Genomic DNA, 21,202 nt, shown 5'->3' with positions numbered 1-21,202 from the left:
TTATTCTATTGATATTTACTATGTCTTCTGCTTTAAAATTATTTTTATTGCATTTTTCATTACTACTTATGCCCCTTATAGCCCCCTCAGCCCACAATCACCACCCCGTTGTCCATGTCCATGAAAACTTTTTGTTCTTGCTCCATCCCTTCACTCCTAACCATGCCCCACACAGCTGTCATCCTGCTCTCTGTCTATGAGTCTGTGTCTGTTTTGCTTGTTAGTTCAGTTTGTTCGCTAGATTCCATGTATAAGTAAAATCATATGGTACTTATTGGCTTATTTCATTTAGTATAATATTCTCCAGGTCTATCCATGTTGTTACAAAAGGCGAGAGTTCTTTCTTTTTTATGGATGAGTAGTATTCCATTGTGTAAATGTCCCGTCGTTGTTTTATTCCCTCACTTACTGTGGCCACTTATTCTATTTATATTTACTATGTCCTCTTTAGTCACATTTAAGTTATATTTTCATGGGAAATTATTTATTTTTATGTTTGAAAATTATTAACCCACAGTCATTATGTTTTTGACTTTTTTTTTTCATTTTTACCTTTTTTTGGTAGACTGGGAGGTAAACGCATAGAGCATTGCTTTCTATTCAAGCATCTCCTCCAGCCTGTGTTCCGATGTCCCAAAGTTTAATGAACAGAACAGGGGAGCTGCCCTGAACTGAACTCAACACTTTGGATAGATTTTTTTTTTTTTTTTTTTACCAGTGTGACACATTGCTGCCCAGGGAGAACTCATTGAGAAATTCCACCAAATCTTATTTATCACTGTAGACTCTGGCACAAGCACCAAAACCTGAGTGTTGAATATACTGGCATACCCAGAGTTCAGTCTGGAGCAAGTCTGATGGGCTCTCTCTACAAGATCTACCCCCCCCCCACCACCGCTGTTCTATGGTCCTACCCCAGGCATCATTACCTCCTGTCCAGACTTCTGCCACAGGCTCCGGATTTCTGTTTCACTCTTGCCCCCATACTTTGGTCTATTTCCCAGGAAAAAAACTTTTATCATATCAGATCATACGATATTCTGCTCAAAACCCTCCAATGGTATCTCATCACACTTAGAGAAATTCTCAGTGGAGAAGGCACTTGACAAAGGGTATCTTTCGAACCCCAAACATTCTGTTTAGCATGCCCAACCATAACTCTCACAGCTTCCCCCTGGGTACCAAATATCTTCATATTCTACTTCTGTACTCCAACTTCACACCCAACCTCAGTCCAGTCAACTTAGAGATCATCTGGAATCTTCAGAATTTGGGGGAAGGTTTCTCGGCTCCTTGACAGAATTCAAACAAATTGACACCATTTGCCTAGGACCTTTCAGGACCACCATGCTGGAAACGACCCAGCATGGGACTTTTAGAGGAAGTCATCTAATTCATTAATTCAGAGCTGTATCATAATGCTCTTGTTCATGTGTTTCTTTTTCCCTTTTTCTTTTTCTAAAATTTTTATTGGATTTATTGGGGTGACACTGGTTAATAAAGTTATAGAGGTTTCAGGTGTACAATTCTATAATATATCATCTGCATGCCGTATTGTGTGTTCACCACCCTTTGTCAAATCTCTTTCCAACACCATTTATCCCCCTCATTCCCTTTGGTAATCACCATGCTGTTGTCTGTGTCTGCGAATTTGCTTTTTCTGTTTTTGTTTTTTCTTCTTTTTTTTTCCCCCCTTAATCCCCTTTACCTTTTTCACCCAGCCCCCTTTCAGATTGCTACCCCTAGACCCTGCCCATGGTGGACATTCTGGAGACACCCTAACCTACAGATTTTGGATGTGAGCGCTCTTCTTTTTCTGGCTAATACCTTCACAGCCAGAACTGTGATTGGTTCCTCGTAACAGCTCAATACCATGTTAACACTTGCTAAAATTATTATGTGATTTCTGTGTGTGGAGAAAGATAACGGAAACATTTATATAAGCAAGGGGTACTCTGGAATTGTCTGCTTAACTGGTAATTTTAGAAGATAATCATAGATGATAATCATGCAGGGACTATTTGATGGCTCAGATATAATTGTTTAAAATATTATACCTGAATGTTTTCACATTTTCTGATGCACTGATGCATAGTTGACTTTAAAACATGAGAGCCTTTTACCTTCTTGATTTTCCATTTTCTTTCTCAAAATCGACCACTTTCTAAGCATTTATATGAATGGAATCAAACCTTATACCTTGTTTTCTAACTTAACTGTTTTTTTTACTTAATGGTATAACTTGACCTTTGCATGCTGGTATGTTTAACTTAAATCCACCTCGGTTTTTGGATGGCGGTTGAGTTTTTTCTTGAATGGATGTACAGTGCTGGGTTCTCCGCACCTCCTACTGATGGTAATGGTCCAGGCTAGTCAAGTTCTAGAATATGAATGCTGATAAAATGTTTTCACGTTCATGTAAATTACCATGTACTAAAGGGACAAAAGAAAATCAAGTCGCCCCTAAGGGGAAAAAGGCAGTATTTTCAAAGGCATTTAAACAACAATAGTAAAATAAAATGAATTAACTTTCTTTTAAACAAATTCTTTTACGTTTTTTGCTTGTGAAAAAATTCTTGGCCTCCCTTCTCTATGGAAGATGCAAAATCTCTGGAACTGCAGACACAGGAGGAGAAGGGGATAACTCCAGGTACAAAGGAAAGACTCTGTTAACACTGGGCAGAGCAGAAAAACGTTTTAGTTGCATGATTGTTTGCCAAAAGGCCTTTCGAAGCAACCTGAAACTACAGTGTTGATTCCATAGTGGAATTTTCCTGTAGGATAATAAAACATAGGCTGGATGTGAGACAATCTGTAGTCTGTTTTCAGGCCCATGGTTGGTTCTCAGATGTTTGTGGAATGAACATGGGATCCATGACCAGATGCAGACCGAGAAGAGGCTGTGGCTTGAGATCTTGAGGTGGGCCCAACACCACATGGACCCTGCGTCCTGAAGAATGGTTGGTAGCCCACGGAGGCTTCCTTAAGGGCTGAAAAGGGGTCCCAAAATTCAGCTAAAGCCCATGAATTGCAGTGTGAGGAATATACAAAGTGCTTCAAACAAGGTCCAGTCCTTCAGCAGCCAGGCACAAGCTAGACGCTCCCACTGCAGGAAATCCCTTGTTGGGACCCTTCTAGGGAAACCACAATATAAGATTCTTACAAAGTTGAAGGATGGTTATTAAAAATAAAGGATGCTCTTATACATATGTCAATGTACTACAGAGATCACTTAAAAATGATTGCCAGGTGTTTTTTAATTGCTTTTAAAGATGCTTGTGGCCCTAGAGTAGAGATTCAGTGTTTGACGTGCACAAAGAAGGAAAACGTAGACCCGTAGATGCCAGAGAAAATTTGACTCTTCCTACTATAAATTGATATGGAAAGCTGTGACTTGGGAGTCATGTGATAGATCATGATGCCTTGGAATCCTAAATTATCCCTTGGGAATAATGTAGGATGATGCAATAGATCAAATAGCAGGAGATATGGGCTCTAATCCTCATTTTTTGCTCTTTAACTACTTTTCTATCTTTAGGCAAGAAACTTAGCCTGACTAGGCTTTATCATCAGAAAGCTGGGAATAAAAATATTGGTCCTGCTTATTTTGCAAGGATGTTTCAAGGACGAAATGAAATAAGTGAATAGGAAAACATTTTTAAAAACTACTGTTCTACAACCATAAAGTTTCACTACTTGCTGAGTGTCCAATGTTCTCAAACTTTAGTGTGTGGATAAGAATCTTTTATGGTGAAGAATGCAGCTTCAAAAACTTCTGTTTCTAGTGCTACTTAAGGCCACAGAGTCTGGAAAAATCCCTCCCATTACACAGCTCCTAGGAATGCTGGATGAAGGAGAGCTGGCATTATTATAAATGCGTAACGGAGCTTGTGATCAGGGAAGGGCAGTTCCTGGGGCCAGAACCCAGAAGGGGCAGCAGTGACTCAGAGAAGTAATTAGGTACTAAAGCCACAGCTGCCTTAAGGGACAATAATCTAGTGTTATGTATTTCAGGCTAGAGAGGAGCAGAAGGCAAGTTCTGATGATCACCCAAGGTGCAGAGTGAGAATTGAAATTTCCCATACATCCATCTCTCCTAAAGCGCTTTTTCCTCATTAATAAGGCAGACCAAAAAAAAGATCTACCATCGGTGACGGGAAGTGCCAGGGGCTCTAACCCTCTCAGTCTGAGTCCTAGGAGGGGCGAGGGTGGGCTTTTTCCTGTGGGTTAAACCAGAGGCTTGCCCGATTGTGACCTCACACCACTGGTGTGGTCCGTGAAGACCCAGACCCAGAAAGCAACTCTGAGCTCCTGGGTTGGTGGAACTGAGGCATGGAGGGCAGATGCCAGAAAAATCCTCCCTTCCAGGGGTGCTCGCTTTGTCCAGGTATCTCTGGATTCCAGAAATAAAACCAAGCCTAATGTGAATTCCAGTTCCTAAGCCCCTTAGTAACAAGACCCAGTAGAATGACAGATGTCCAAGGACTTCAGATATGGGATATAAGGTACAGAATATATATTTAAAATGTTTGGAAAGTGCAGATTCCTGAGTCCCAATGATTCGACAGCTAGAGCGGGCCCAGGAACCTGCATTTTAAGGCAGCATCCCAAAGGAGTGACATGCAGATGGCCCTCAGAGGACCCACTGGGAAATGCGGCTTTGTTAAGTCTCCAACATTTATTCCATGGGCCACTTGAAATACCAGAGGGATCCACTCTTGGTTCCACCGCCACGTTAGTGGGTTAGAAGGATAATCTGTAGTAGCTGCAGCCATGCGAACGCTCAGACTTCAGAAGAGGCTTTCCTCCAGTGTCCTCCGCTGGCCAAACAGAAGGTCTGGCTGGACCCCAATGACCAGCGAAGTCGCCAGTGCCAATTCCCATCAGCAGGTTTGGAACCTGATCCTCCAGAAGCCTGTGAGTTCCATTCCCGGGCTTGATGCTGGAGCAACACCTTGCCGGCACGAAGGGCAGGCCTGTGAGCGTAGGTAAGCGAAAGGGTACTTACTGCCAGGGCTTGGAGGCCTGGGCAAGTGGCCTGGATGAGGAGGATGAGAATTCTTTGCCTGCTACTCAGAAGGTACCATGAATCTAAGAAGACTGATGACCACACCAACCACAGCCTGTACCTGAAAGTGAAGGGGAACGTGTTTGAAAACAAGCGGATTCTCACAGAACACAGCCACAGGCTGAGGGTGGACAAGGCTCCCAAGAAGCTTCTGGCTGAGCCGGCTGAGACCTGCAGGCCTAAGACCAAGGAAGCTTGCAAGTGTCGCGAAGCTCAACTCCAGGTCAAGAAGGAGGAAATCATCAAAACTCTGTCCCAGGAGGAAGAGGCCAAGAAATAGAGCTCCGCCTCTCTTAACCTGTATGTAGTGGCCTTGGCAACTGTGTGGATCGGTCACTGAATAAAGTAGCCTCACCCACTTAAAAGAGGAAAAATAAAACATAAAGAAAGAAGGACTTCCTTTAATGACCAATTTCCTTTTCTCCCCTGTGACGATTTAGGCGTTTTTAGTCTCCCACTGGCCCAGTGACAGCCACAAAAGGTGCTGCTGGACCCACTTGCGGAGCCAGTGGACGTGACAGTCTCTTCCCTCTCTGCTTCACTGGCGTCCCTCGCACCCTGCTGCCGAGTCTTCCAGGCTGACGATGCCCCCTCGTTGTGTTACGACGTGCGGAGGTTAAAATGCTGCACAGCAGGCCACTGAGGCAGAGGGTGACTCTCTCTCCTGTGTCTGTTCTTTCCGTATTGGAAGCTTGTCCTTGCTCTAGGTGCCGTTTGCCCTTCAGAGGAGGGTTGGGGGAGGCGTTGAGGTAGGGTTAGGGGAAGGTCTTCCGAGAACAGCCACCAGGAAAATGTCAGTTCTGGCTCTCCGGTTTTCTCATTCTTTGTCGCCGTTTCATCTATGGAACGCGACGTGAGAGGGGTTTGCTTTTGAAAGCCCTGTGCAGGGAACCGTTGCTTTCCCCATCTTTGAGCTGTTCAGCCATCTGTCCCAATTTCTTCCTGGTTTCCTGTTATTTTCAGTCCGCCTTTTATTAAGATTAACATGCAGCGCAACCACATATTCTATTAAGCTTGTCTCCTCACTAGTTTATCTCATTAACTGCTTGATCACTGTGAATAAAAATAATCTTCCATTAAGTCACAACTTCAAACGTCTGTGAGGCTTTAGATCAAGCAAACCTTCAACAGCTTAAACAAAAATCTCTTTAAATCCGAGAGGTTCTCTTCAAAGGGAAACCTATGGGTGTTCTCAACCCAGCTGACAGGTAAATAGTCATTTGTAACTAAACTTATGCAAGTGAGAAAGCAGGGCTTACTCTGGAGTCTGTAGCTTCTTCTAACTTTTTCTCTGGTTAAGGCAACTTGGGCAAATATCACCCTAATTGGAAATAACCAATTAATATTTTGATAGTCTTTCTAGTTTTTCTGTGTGAGTGTGTGCACACAAAAAAGTAATGTAATGTGCATAGGCTTTTGTAGCTGCTCCCCCCAACCCCCAACATTCATATACTTTCTTCGTGAAAAGGATAACAGCTTTTGTGGCCGCTGTTTCTTTTGCCTACACTGTCCTTTGACCCCAGCAACTCTCACTCTTCTTTCAGATCTTTGCTCTGAATTGCCATATTCTTGGGAGCCATTTTTCATGTCTCGGATCTGTCTGTTGCCATTGGATATGTTCACTGCTTAGTGGTCTTCTTCTGGACACTAGTCACAGTGGTAAATTGATTGTTCTGTGTCTCCCACTGGACTGTGAGACTCATAAGAGTCAGGTTTATGAATTCTCAAACCCCAGCATAGTGCCTGACGTACAGTAGGTGCTTTGATAACTTTGGTTTGGATGAATGAATAGTGGGTTTTCAGTCCTACAAGACACTCCATGCATGGATGAATGATTGCTCGTCCAGCTGTAGTTTAACTCGGAGGTTGCTTATTGGCCATTATAAATGGGATAATGGGCATTTTTGGATAAACAGACTTGCCTGCATCCTTAGTCGTATCTTTTAGAAAAATTTCTGGGAAAAAATATTAATGAACTATTATTGAACTATAGAGTATGGGACACTTTAGTGCCTGAGATACATACTGTTCAATTGCTTCCAGAAAAATACCAATTATTATAGAGGCTCTAGTAGTGGAAGAGAGTGTCTGTTTCCCCACATTGTTGACAACACTGTCATATTTTTATTTTTATTTATTTATTTCTTTTTAATGATTTTATTTATTTAGTTTAGACAGAGGAAAAGGGAGGGGGAAAGAAAGGGAGAGAAACATCAATGTGTGGTTGTCTCTCTTGCACCCCCACTGGGGACCTGGCCCACAACCCAGGCACGTGCCCTGACTGGGAATCGAACTGGCAACTTTTTGGTTCACAGGCTGGTGCTCAATCCACTGAGCCATACCAGCCAGGGCAATGTTGTCCTATTTTTAATTATTTTTGCTAATTTTATTTTTTCCTGCAAATTGACTATTTCTAATCTTTATTTTTTTACTTAAATACCTATCTTTCTGTATTTATAACAGTTCTACAACTTAAGATTTTCGACCATGTATCCATAGTCTGTTGACTTCAATCTTCTTTTAATCTATCAATTGATATATCTGTTTATTTGCAAAGATGCAAAACCCTACATTTTTTTCTTTCTTGCTTTGTCTCTTATAAAGCTTTTCCCACACTAAGATTATAGAAATAATAGCTCATAAAAAATAATCTGCCCTGGCTGGTGTAGCTCAGTGGATTGAGCCTGGGCCTGCAAACCAAACAACTGCGGTTTGATTCCCAGTCATGGCATGTGCCTGGGTTGCAGGCCAGGTCCCAGCAGAGGACACACGAGAGGCAACCATACATTGATATTTCTCTCCCTCTCTCCTTCCCCTTCCCCTCTAAAGATAAATAAATAAAATCTTAAAAAAAATAATCTAAGGGTATATATTTGAGTATCTAGAGGGAAAAGGCTAGATTCATTTGTAAATGGTGCTGACGAACTGATCAGTTATATAGAGGAGGAAAAGTTATCGTCACTTAACATCTTATATCCATATTGGTTCAAAGAAAAATTTAAAAAGTGTAAAAGAACTGGAAGAAAATATTGGTGAGTATATGGATCAATGGATATACCTTACTTAGCTGAGGTCTCAAATTTGTGAGAGCTGAAGAATTGCTTTGGATAAAAAAAAATTCCTTATTGTTAAAAGTTTTAGTTAGAAATTTTGTTAAGAAGTTGCCCAAGAAACTTAATATTGAAAGGGAGATTCTAACTCTTGGCCTTCACATCCCAGGCATATTTTTCTGAACCCTCCGACACCACTTCTAATTCAATCAAGCCAGGCTAAGTTAAGAGTATGGTGGAGAGGGGACCCTGGACTTGGAGTGACACAGTGTCAGGTCCTGGCTTTATCTCATTACTCATTGCATAGTTAGGTCATTTTGGAAGAACTTTTTAAAGATAAGCTCCTTATCTGTAAAATGGAATAACAGAAAGCCCTGTGCGATCTGTTTGGCAGAGTTATTGGAAAGTTCAAGTCAGATACTGTAAATGAACACTTTTTCTTTCTGAAGAGCTTCACATGGCATAATAACAGCAGAATGAGCTTTATATTGCTCCTTATGTTATTACCTATCTCTTCTACAGAACTGTGATTTTACTCGCAGCTTTGTCCACCCCTCTGATCATGCCCGGTGTGAACGGCTTGGCTTAATAGATTACATTTTGCAGTGATTAAGGGCTCTGACTCTGGAGCCCTGCTGAGTTTGGTTTGAATCCAGGTTCTGTCCTGTGTATTTTTGTGACCTTGGGCAAGTTATTTAATAGCTCTAAGTTTCAGTTTTCCCATCTTTGAAAAGAGGATAACAGTATCTCCCTTGTAAGTCAAGGCTCTTCGGTTATGTCAGTAATCCAAATTATGGTTACTGAAGCAAAAAAGGGATTGCAGTAACTAATCCATTTCTATATATCTGTATATCTATATAGCTATGTATCTATCTAGATGGCCGTACTCTCCAGGAGTGGTTAGTTAAGGTAGGATCTTATCACCTCCTTTTGAGTTGCCGCTTCTTTGAGCTTCAAACTTTTTTTTTTCTAAACAGGATTTGTCCACCTAGCAGAGGTGAAAGGAGTTATAGCCTCTAATTGACACATATTCCATTTTTTAACTTCAGTTTACTGATTTTAAAAATCAAGGTGAAGTAGTTTTCATTGTTTCTCTTTTGGTCTCCTCCCCACCCTGGACCAACCCCTTTGTGTGCTGAAGGGGAAGCTTGGATTGTTAAGACCTGGCCAGCATTCCCTCCTGGGGGCAGTGGTCTGGTATTGGCGCAGTGATCCCACCACCGCCCTACAATTGGAGAAGAGGGGGAGGGGCAGTTGCCCCAAGAAACACGGTGGTGTCAGATGGGTTGGCCGGCAAAAAGAACCAATGTCTACCATTTTCTCCATAGGCCTGTTGTGAGAATTCATTTAAGAGATTTTTTTTTTTATGCCATTGACACATATCAAGAGAAAAAAGAGAAAAGAAAGAAAAAAGAAAAAAGAGCTAGCTCCTACTAGTGGTGTTATTCATCAGAAGGATGTTTCCTTTTAGGCATCTTGCTGGTGGCTCTCAGCTGTCTGCTTGCTGAATTGTTGCAGTTAGAGAGCCTTTGAGTAACTTTATTGCAAACATCTAAACAAGAGTTCCAGGAAGTTCCATGTGACATGAGGTGAAAGGGAAGGGCGCCATCTTTTCTCAGGAATTAGCCTACAGAAGGGGCAAGAAGCCTATATTTTCTGACCAGGTGCTCCTTACAATAAATGCTAATTTTTGTGGCACTTGTAGGGGTAGACTAGCCTCGAGTCTGTTTCCCAGCCTCTCTTCAGAGTCAAATCATCAGCCTCAAATCATTAGAGAGACATGTGACTCTGATTTCACCTCCATTTTTGTGCTTTTGTCTCCTCAGGCTTGAATTTATCTTAGTGTGGAGTTTTTCTCTTAGTCTGTAGCAGTAGAGTCCGTATATTAGCACACCGTTGAGGAACAGGGAATGTAGTTTAGCTTCTTTGTGTATGTTGCATTGTTAAAACTTAAAAAAAATGTTGAACTTTTTGACTTGGAGCCATGGAAACACATTCTTATTTAAGCACCATCAACTTAAAGTTGAGCTTCCTTCTTCCTTTCCTTTTTTATGGCCGAGTAGTATTCCACTGGGTAAATGCACCATAGCTTTTTTGTCCACTCATCTACTGATGAACACTTGGGCTGCTTCCAGATCTTGGCTACTGTAAGCAATACTGCTATGAACACAGGGGCGCATCTCTACTCTCAAATTGGTGTTTCGGGATTCTTTGGATATATTCCTAGCAGAGGAATCCTTGGGTCATAAGGCAGTTCTATTTTTAATTTTTCGAGGTAACTCCTACTGTTTTCCACAATTGTATACATGAAACCGACGTAATTTTATTAACCAATGTCGCCACAATAAATTCCATAAAAATTAATACCAAAAAAATTAATATAAACACACAAACAAAAAAGTTGAAGTTTGTTACTGGCCCAGATCATCAGAGCAAACTGGCAAATCTATTGAAACAAACCCAACTTTTCCATACCAATTGGTCAAACTGGGCCATTTGAATGTTCTTTAAATAAACAGTTCCCTCAATGGCTGTAGACACGGAAGGTGTTGTACTATCGTAGCAGGCAGAAACATCACAGTCAGGTATTCCTGACTGGTGCACAGTCTTCAGTAATTACAAGGATTTGCTTGTACGAAACCGCTGTCAGAGCAGCTCGGCCGCATGTATACATCCATCATTTTCAGGGTTATTGGTAACCTGGGCGTATTTTCCCCAAATAACCTTCCGTCCTGTGTCACCAGGCCTAGCTCATTTATGTTCTTCTGTCCTTTGGTACCTTTGGTAATAACACCCCATGTCTATAAAGTGGGCATGAGGGACCCTTCTTTACACCAAGTATCGACAGGCAAAAGGCGGCTTTCTGTTCAGGATGTTACGTGGGACTTCATAAAACATAAGCCCATTGGCCTAATGGAGCTTTCACATTAGGTGGTTTTCCAGTATAACCATCTCCAACAAACAGACTTTAGGAACCACCCTCTTCCGTGATTTTCTCTTTCTCTTTCCTGTTTGAAGAACTTTTAATACCTCACTTTCTCCCTGGGCACGAACTTTGGGCAGAGGGCCCTCCCTTTTCCCTGCTTTCTCTTTTTGGTTTTGTTTAATCATAGTGGAAAGTACTTTTTAGCCCGAGACTGTCCCTCTCTGTCCAGTAGACGTGCAGGTGCTGCTCCCTGTGGAGCCTGTTCACCATTCTTCCATTTGGTGTTGCCCTTTTCCTGCATCTTCATAGTCTTTTTCATTTGTATTTTCTCAGCTTGGCACTGTTTATGGTAGAGCTCAGTCTTCAGACCAGTCATCTTTTTCACCTTCTTTGAATGTCGTGAACCCCTTGACCTTCCTTCTTTCTCTTTTTCTCATGGTAATCCAAACGATATCCATAGTGCTCATGGTATCACTCAATATAAAAATTTTGCGGCACGCTTACAGCCACTGGGCGGAGGGGTGCAGTTCTCCAGTGCACAAAAAAGCTTTCAACTTTGGGTCTCAGAGACCCACCCCAATTTTTTCTTAAAGACAGACATCAGGAGCATGTAAAAAAAAATCATCTGCACCAGGATGTCTTTTGGGTGGTGACTTTTTTGATTATATACAATGTTCTGATGTGCTTGTTTCTAAACCACCTATGAGAAAGAGTTTAAGTGAATAAATATAGTTTCTGCATTTCATGATGTGATTTCAATGCTCCCACCTTGGCTGCTTAGGGATGACAGCTTAATCTTCTATCACTGAAAATGAGAAATACCTGTATTTCCATGATCACTGAAAGTTCACAGCGCCGATGGAGCTGACCCGAGGCTTATCAGAGCCAAAGCAGTGGAGCTGTGTGAGGACAGGGAAGATCTAATCAGAGAGAAAATTCTGCTTCAGAAACTGTCTTGGCCCCACCAAAAGGTGCTTGAATTTAGGAGGAAGGAGGAGAAGATGAGAAAGAGGAAAAAATGAATATGTCAAACATTTTATTTTTAAATTTATTTTAATTGTTGTTCAAGTACAGTTTTCTGTCTTTTACTCCCATCCCAGCCCACCCTCCAGCCCTTCCCACCTCCCTCCCATTTCCACCCCCTTTTGTTTTTGTCCATGTGTCCTTTATACTTGTTCCTGTAAACCCTTCCCCCTTTGCCCTGAAATTCCCTCCCCTCTCCCCTCTGGTCACTGTCAGCCTGTTCTCTATCTCAGTGTCTTTGGTTATATTTTGCTTGCTTGTTTGTTTTGTTGTTTAAGTTCCTGTTAAAGGTGAGATCATATGGTATTTGTCATTCACTGCCTGGCTTATTTCACTCAGCATAATGCTTTCCAGTTCCACCCATGCTGTTGCAAAGGGTAGGAGCTCCTTGTTTCTTTCTGCTGCACAGAATTTTATTGTGTAAATGTACCATAGTTTTTGGATCCATTCATTTACTGATGGGCATCTAGGTTGCTTCCAACACTTGGCTATTGTAAATTTTGCTGCTATGAACATGGCGATGCATAGGTTCTTTTGGATTGGTGTTTCAGGGTTCTTAGGATGTAATCCTAGCAGTGGAATTGCTGGGTCAAAGGGAAGATCCATTTTTAGTTTTCTTAGAAAATTTCATATGGTTTTCCATAGCAGTTGTACCAGTCTGCAATCCCACCGACAGTGAACTAGGGACCCCTTTTCTCTACAACCTCTCCAACACTTCTTGTTTATTGCTTTGTTTATGATGGCCATGTTGACCAGTGTAAAGTGGTATCTCATTGTGGTTTAAATTTGCATCTCTCTGATAGCTAGAAATATTGAGCATCTTTTCATGTGTCTCTGGATCCTCTGTATGTCCTCCTTGGAGAAGCAAACATTTTTTTAAGTAGTTTTTTTTTTTCCCACCTTCACTCAGTTGGGTTTAATAGGAAGTAATCCTGCCTGTTCCTCAGGAAATCTGCTTCCGTTCTTGTAGCAGGTGGAACAATTGAGATATCTGCCCTGTTAGAAAATACCAGCATCTAATAATGTTGTGTTTTGCTTATCATGCCTGTTTGCGGCTGACATGCCTTCCCCTTTCTGTAACTTGGCTGCTTTATTTATAGAAGTGAGTTTTATCTTTTCCTAATGGTGAAGTATGGAGGGCCAAGGGTGTAGTTATGAAGGCAACTCTGTAGGGCAAATAACCAGGCCTGTGGAACTGCACTGACACCCTGAATTCACAACCCATGGCAAGCTCGGCGTGTTACCGAGGCAGGGTGTGCATACTTTACCCTGTCCCGCTACTCTTTGCGGCAGACAGATGTGGTCATCTAAGATTGGAGGGTTTTTCTGCTTAGGAGGAATGGTGGACTATAGCTAAAACTTTACTTCTTCTTATTATTATTATCTTTTTAATTCCCACTTGAGTATAGTTTATTGATTTCAGAGAGAGAGAGAGAGAGAGAGAGAGAGATTAATGTGAGAGAGAAACATCAGTCAGTTGCCTCCCGTACGCACCCAAATTGGGGAGCAAATATACAACCCAGGTATGATGCTGTGACTGGGGATCCAACCCATAACCTTTAGGTGTACAGAACAGTGCTCCAGCCACCTAAGCCACCTAGCCATGGCTAAAACGTGAATTTTGACAAATAAGATGATTGTTACTTTTGTAATGCCTGTGATTAAGGTTAGCAGCCCACATTATTTGGGAGTAACTGAGAATGTTTTTTTTAATATATTTTATTAGTTATGCCATTACAGTTCTTCTATTTCCCCCCTTCATTCCCCTCCACCCTGCACACCCTTCCCCCACCATTCCCCCCTTTAGTTTATGACCACGTGTCTCAAGTTCTTTAGATTCTATATTTCCCCTACTATTCTTGCCTTCCCCCCTGTCTATTTTCTACCTACCGTCTATGCTACTTATTTTCTGTACCTCCTCCCCCCTTCTCCTTCTCCCACTCCCCTGTTGCTTACCCTCCATGTGATCTTCATTTCTATGGTTCACTCCTGATATAGCTGTCCTCTTAGTTTGCTTTTGTTTTAGGTGTGGTTCTTTTTTTTAAAGATTTTATTTATTTATAAGGGGAGGAGAGAGGGAGAGGGGTGTGTTAATAACTGTGAGTTTGCTGTCCTTTCACTGTTCACCTTTTTTATCTTCTTTTTCTTAGGTAAGTCCCTTTAACATTTCATATAATAAGGGCTTGGTGATGATGAACTCCTTGAATTTGATCTTATCTGAGAAGCACTTTATCTGCCCTTCCATTCTAAATGAAAACTTTGCTGGATAGAGCAATCTTGGTTGTAGGTCTTTGGATTTCATGACTTGGAATATTTATTTCCAGCCCCTTCTTGCCTGTAATGTCTCTTTTGAGAAATCAGCTGACAGTCTGATGGGAACTCCTTTGTAGGTGACTGTCCCCTTAGCTCTCGCTGCTTCTAGGATTCTCTCCTTCATTTTAATCTTGGCTAATGTAATGATGATGTGCCTTGGTGTGTTCCTTCTTGGGTCCAACTTCTTTGGGACTCTCTGAGCTTCCTGGATTTCCTGGAAGTCTATTTCCTTTGCCAGAATGGGGAAGTTCTCCTTTATTATTTGTTCAAATAAGTTTTCCACTCGTGGCTGTTCCTCTTCCCCTTCTGGTACCCCTATAATTTGGATGTTGGAACATTTAAAGATGTCCTGAGGGTTCCTAAGCCTCTCCTCATTTTTTTGAATTCTTGTTTCTTCATCCTTTTCTGTTTGGTCACTTTTTTCCTCCTTCTGGTTCACTCCTTTGATTTGAGTCCCAGTTTCCTTTCCATTACTATTGGTTTCCTGTGTATTTCTCTTCATTTCAATTAGTTTAGCCTTCATATGTTCCTCTAATTTGTGGCTAAAATCAACCAGTTCTGTGAACATCCTGATCACCAGTGTTTTTAACTGTGCATCTGAAAGTTTGGCTATTTCTCCGTCACTTAGATTTATGGGCTCTGGGGCTTTGAGATCTTCTTGAGGCATTTTTGGTCTGTTTGCACCTGTTACATATAAGGAGCAGAGCCTTAGTTGTTCACCAAGGCAGGGCCACCCAGGTCGCTGGGTTGTGATGCTGTATGTGGGGGTGGGGTCAGAGAGGGACAATGGCGGTTCCCTCTGCTGCTTCCTGTCGCTGGAGCCTGGGCAGTCCGTCTCACTGCTAGCTCCTTCACCGTTTTACTGGTTTGGCTGAAGGGTTTGTTGTTGTCAGACTTCCGGGTAGTTCCATTTTTCTGTGGATTTGCTGCATTTTTGTTGCTAAAACTTTATTGTTTTTAAACTTGGTTGTGCGAGAAGGCACAGTGTTTCCACCTACACCTCCATCTTGGCGAGTCCTAACTGAGAATGTTTTCATGGGCAGATGACACAGGGGGAAATTCTTTTTTCTGTCTCAAAAGTGGGGGATACCAGAAGACAATGTCTTGTAGACAGATTCTGTCAGTTATCTAATACTACGTGCTATGTTCTCAAAACACAATGGCTTCAAACAACATCCACTTATTTACTCTTACTTGGGCAGTTTAGACAGTGCTCAGCTGGGCTGGCTCATCTCTGCTCCAATTGGTGTTGGCTGGATACACTCACATGTTTGTGGTCAGTTGGCTGGTTCCCACGGCTTCTCAGACACTCCTAGCAGTTGGTGGGGTTGCTTGGTTCTCTGCATGGCTCGTCAGCAGGGTAGCACAGGCTTCTTACATCACATTTGCAGCTTCCCAATACATAGCATGAAACTCAACCCCCTTTCAGAAACATTTCACCCCTCCCCCCCCCCCCCCTTGCTTGGACCATTCACTGTACTTTCTGGGAATGTGTCACAAGTGTTCTCAGAAAAGACCTTTCCATTGAAATGTCCTGCTCGGCCAGATGCTGCAGTGTTTGGCTGTCTCTCCACCTCTTACTGCACACCTTCATTCATGCATTGGGCCCTCCTGTCCCCAAGGCAGTGTGGCTCTCTGGGCCAAGGTGGCACACTGCTCCTTTCACCCTTTGGCTGCTATTTCAGAGGGGTCCCCAAACAAAGCCACTGTGTCTTCATTTTGTCCACCTTTCTCCACCCTCTGTTGCTCTTCATCCATGTCCGACTTGAGTCCACTGTCAGCTTGGCTGGGAATGAATGAATTTGGCAAAGGGCACCATACTGAATCAATCTGATGACATTTTATATGATTAATCCTATCTTGCCCCATTCTCTCTATCTTTAAAGCAAACCCTCCCAAGGTCTCGATTTTCTAGACAGCCTTTGATCTTCATCTCACTGTCCAGTGAAGATGTCTACTTCGTTCTTCATCCTTCCCTTGAACTAGCACCATTATAAAGTGAGGTTTGTCCCATTTTAGAGGTGAAGAAACTAAGAAAAGGAAATGAGAAATTTAACTGCTTTGATTTAGGCAGTCACTGAAGTTTAGGGCCAAAAAAAAAAAGTGAGATTCGGGGCTCTATTTAGTCCATCCCCTCAGCTGGCAAACCCTCCTCATCCTAAGGAATCGAAGATATCCTGTGGGGTAGCAACGAGTTACTCCATATGGTGTTCTGCTCTTTCTCACCCTTTTAATTTGGCTCATTGTTCAATCTTCATTTGTAATTGTCACAGCTGTGATTCCATTCCCGATGTTCCATCAACTCTCAAAACCCTTGAATCTGAACCCTTGGCGGTTTTAATTTTATTTTTGTTGAGAAAGGTTATGTTGTCACAATGGGTAAAGCTAGCTCTTCCGTGAGGGAAAACATTTTCTTTTTTGGAGAAAGATAATTCTAATTTCATATTAAGCCGCGGAACGGGTTGCAACTGTGGAACCTCAAGTGCAGGGGGGTTGACAACTCAGCCGTAATCAAGCTAACTGAATTGGACAGAGCCTTGTGAGACATAATTAGCAATTCCATTCAGCGAGCTGTCTCCTGAAAAACTTAAAATACCTTCGCTGCCTCATGCATATGCGGTGCCTCATTTGCTATTGTTTTTATCCAACAGGTTGAAATTCAAAAGGAAAAAATTCCGAGTTGTCTGTCTTCCTTTCATCCTGCATATTCTTCTCCCTTTTCTGCAGTGCCCCACCCCCACCCAGCCAGTCTCATTTCAATACAACTGGTCACCCCATTGCCAACTGTACGTTGACAAATACAAAATACTCTGAGCACATTTTTCCCCCTCTTGTAGCTTATGAACTTCTTCTCTCAGTTAGATCAACAGAGCAGGTGCATTTGTCCTGGGGAACTATGACCTTTGGTTGTGGTGGTCAGGCTTCTGTTGGGAAGTCGTTTTGTCACTTGGCTATTGGGACATGAGTAGGTCTGTGCTGGATGGAGATGGACAGGTGAGCGCACACTTTCCCTTCTGGTCTCCAACCACCCGGAAGGCGGAGGCTTCTCTCTTCCTCCGTTTTCCAGGTGGTTGAGCTTTTGCAGGGGAGGGGGAAAAATCAAGTACATTCCATCTGTTCATTGTGTCCCTCTGTGGCTGAGCCTGGAAGTCCCCCAGGAGAAGGCTGTGTATTTGGCACCCGAAATGTGTTGGGTGTGATGAATACTCTGGAAGGACCCCTGGAAGAATGACTGGTTGCTTGAAGGGGCTGCATAGTGCAATGGAAGCAAGGCTCTGAGTTAGATCTAAAGTCAAACCCTAGTTCTATACCAATCAGCTCTGTGGTCTTGTTGGAAAATTTTATTTTTCAGTTACAGATTACATTCAGTATTATTTTGTATTAATTTCCAGTATGCAGCATAATGGTTAGACAATCATATACTTTACAAACTGTCCCCTTGATATTTCCAGCACTCGCTAGGCACTGGACATAGTTATTACAATATTGTTGACTATACTTCTTATGTTATATTTTATATCCCTGTGACTATTTCATAACTACCAATTTGTACTTCCTAGTTCATTCGCCTTTTTCACCCAGTCCCTTAACCCCCTTCCCTCTGGCAACCATCAGTCTGTTCTCTGTGTCTGTGATATTGACTCAGTTTTGCTCATTCGTTTATTTTGTTCTTTAGATTCCACATGTCAGTGAAATCATATGGTTATTTGTCTCTCTCTGTCTGACTTATTTCACTTAGCATAAGGCCCTCTGGGTCCATCCATGTTGTTGCAAATGGTAAGATTTCATTGTTTTTTGAGGATGCTCCATACCGTTTTCCATAGTGGTAAGACTCAAAACCATAAAACTTGTAGAAGAAAATATAGGCAGTAAAATCTCTGACATTTCTCTTAGCGATATGTTTTCTAATATAGCTCCTCAAACAAGGGAAACAAAAGAAAAAAGTAAAGAAATGGAACTACATCAAACTAAAAAGTATTTGCACTGTAAAGAAAACCACCAATAAAATGAAAAGGCTGAATGAGAGAAGATATTTTCCAATGATACATGTGATAAGGGGTTAATCTCCCAAATCCATAAAGAACTCATAAAACTCAACACCTCAAAAAAGCCCCAAACAATCCAACGTAAGAAATGGGCGGAGGACCTGAATAGACACTTCTCCAAAGAGGACATAGATGTGTGGTCTTGTCTTCAAGGGCTTTATCTGAAAGCAAAGTCATACCAACCACATGTGTGTGAAGGCCAATGCTATAACCCACCCTGCTCACCAATACAGATGGATGAACAAGAGGGATGACGAGATGATGGCCAGGAGAGAAGCTGATGACCTGAGTATGTTGAACTCCCACAATGAAAGAGAGGAAGAATGGGGTGAAGGCGGAGAAAATGTGAAAGACGAAAGAGAAATGGTGCTCTCTCGGCTTCCAGAATGTGGACAGTGAACAAGTTCAGTGTCATAAAGGTGGGGAACAGGGTGGAGGGTGTACTAGAAACCATGCTACTCTAACTAAGCATGTCTCCGGCAGGAACTTGGGGATCAGTGTTTACTGGAGAACTCAGGGATCCAGGATGCCGAAGGTCGGGGATGAAATAGTAACTGGACATTGGAAGCGTATGAAAAGCACCATTAAGCAGTGAAAAACGCATCCTTTGACTCCTTGCAAGAAAGTTCCCAGAGTTTTAAAAGGAATCTGGTGTCTCTCCAGTAACCCTAACAGAAGCCTAAATCCTGAAAAGTCTCTGCAATAAGTATATTTTGTTGACAGGTGATTGTATAGGGTACAACCTCCCACAAACTGCTTGTCTAAATCCACCGGAATGGCAAAAGTGAGTGATACTGTATCATTCAAAGTCTTGGCTGCATTGGTTGCATTGCTTTTCCTTTTTGCTTCTTTCTTCCTCAAACTTTTTTTTTTTTTAATGCAGGGAGTGTATTGAAAAGTCTTATTAAAAATCAAAAATAGAACAGCAGACCCTTTTTTTTTTTGAGAAACAGATTTTAAATGATAAAAAATTCCTTTAATCCTTTTGTAACATCTTGACAGTTTTGCCAGAAGATGTCTGCTTCTGCCTTCAAATTATAATTGCTTTTGGTCTGAAATAGTTCATTTCCCACTCTTTCTCCTCTACTGGAAATCCTTGCCCTTTAAGCCGAGTATTTTCCCTGAATTGTATGGCTGCTTTTTTGGAAGGTAATGGAAAGCCAGGAGACAGTGGAGACTGGACTGACTGTCATAATACAACCCCCCGTGCAAGTATAACGTGGGCAAAAAGAGCACACGTGAACCTAGGAGCAGGAAAGCCCGATGCTCTGTCATCAAACTGAGGTTAATGGGCATCGTGTTGAATACTTTGTGCCATAAAAGGTATTTGACCTTTCAAAATCCATTAGAGCGTGTTTCTATTTGTTTTATTTTCAATAACTCAGGCGAAGTCATAGCAGAGTTGAAACCCTTTCTAGCAGTTAGTGTCTCAAAGATCCCAAGTATTGCTTGTTTTTTTCTCCCACAGAATCACTTTATAAATACTGGAATAGGAGTGTTATCAGACTGCCATAAAGTCTGCATCTATGGGCTCTTCAGCATGAGACGTTCCTGGTCTGTAAAACAAACTTAGTGGGAGCCAGAAATAGGTGATCTCAGCAAGAGGGGGAGCTTCAGGGAGAATCTGTGACTGCGCGGTGGTGTGGTGTGTCGTCCTAACACCAAAACTCATGTCTTGATTCATGAACTCCAGAAAAGGAATGATAATAAGGGGAAAAAGAGGATGAGAGAGAGAGAGAGAGGGGTGTTGGTGATTGCAGTACATCTGGTCATCTGGGGCTCCTTGCAATGCAGTATGTATTGTTCTCATAGATTTCTGTCCTTTCTTTTCCAAACCCGTCCTGTGAAGGTGGGTGTAGTTCACCAGCTCTCTCTGGACTCCGTTTTATGAATGTTTTTGACTTCTTTGCATCTGCTCATCTCTGACGCTGCAACAGCCTGGAAGAAGACCCTGCCTCTCCCGTTGGGGGCGGGGCGGGGTGGGGGAAGGGGGCGTGGTTTGAGCAACTAGCTGTGCTGCCCACTTCTGTCCAGACGTGATCCGCTGGATGAATGGAGATTGGTCTGGCGGAGCCATTCTCTGCTTTCCTCACTGCTTAAGAAAGTAGGACATACCTTAATAAAAGGGGAAAAAAAGGGAACCCCATGCCTCAGTTGCAGTATTCCTTAGAAACTGTATCAGGCACACAGTTACTTTCAGCAGCCTACTTAGTTATATGGGGCCAGGGCAGAAACCTTGCATTTCTGTGTAGGCTTCCTGAAGTACTGCGATGAGAGACATTTTGGGGTCCTGTGTGTCCTCTACAGGAAAGGGTGCTGGGATACATCGCTACGTCTATCATGGCCACAGGTTGGGGTGGCTTTGCCAATTCTTCACTGTGTCTCATGGATTTATTCAAAGCAGGGGAAGTTTGGTAAGGTAGTGAAGAGCTAGGTTTTGGGCCACTATTGTCCTGAGTCCACAATGTACGAACCTTGGTGTCTCCAGGAAATGCCTCACCCCAAGTCTCCATTGCTTCATCCTTTAGCTGAGGGTCCTCACCATATATCTATCTCCTTTGGGGCTATTGTGAGGCTTAAATGAGATGATGCATTTATAATACATAATATAATGCTTGACACATTAGATCTTCATTAAATGCTACCTGTTAGAAATAAGCGTAATGAGAATGGAAGGTTAATTTAATAGACCACTTACCATCTTTTATTTTGCTTTCTCTCATCTTAGAGAGGTTCTGTCTCTAAGGATACCTAGTTGACAGAGTTTTCACAGTGA

General features: G+C 42.3%; 1 non-coding gene and 2 pseudogenes across 1 annotated transcript; 1 reads left to right on the top strand and 2 right to left on the bottom strand.

The window, feature by feature from the left end:
- Positions 1 to 557: 557 nt before the first annotated feature.
- On the bottom strand, positions 558 to 691 carry LOC119065818 (small nucleolar RNA SNORA36 family). Its single transcript, XR_005085657.2, has one exon. It is a non-coding gene; the product is annotated as a small nucleolar RNA SNORA36 family (small nucleolar RNA).
- A 4,082-nt stretch (positions 692 to 4,773) lies between these two features.
- On the top strand, positions 4,774 to 5,348 carry LOC119065813 (60S ribosomal protein L19-like; annotated as a pseudogene).
- A 5,416-nt stretch (positions 5,349 to 10,764) lies between these two features.
- LOC119065801 (ribosome biogenesis protein NSA2 homolog) lies at positions 10,765 to 16,138 on the bottom strand (annotated as a pseudogene).
- Between the last annotated feature and the right edge of the window lie 5,064 nt (positions 16,139 to 21,202).

The sequence above is a fragment of the Artibeus jamaicensis genome, unplaced genomic scaffold (genome assembly GCF_021234435.1).
Source record: "Artibeus jamaicensis isolate MK-2021 breed Jamaican fruit bat unplaced genomic scaffold, CSHL_Jam_final contig_432, whole genome shotgun sequence".
NCBI lineage: Eukaryota > Metazoa > Chordata > Mammalia > Chiroptera > Phyllostomidae > Artibeus > Artibeus jamaicensis.
Note: the sequence above shows the minus strand (reverse complement) of the source record. Positions and strands in the feature narration are given on the sequence as shown.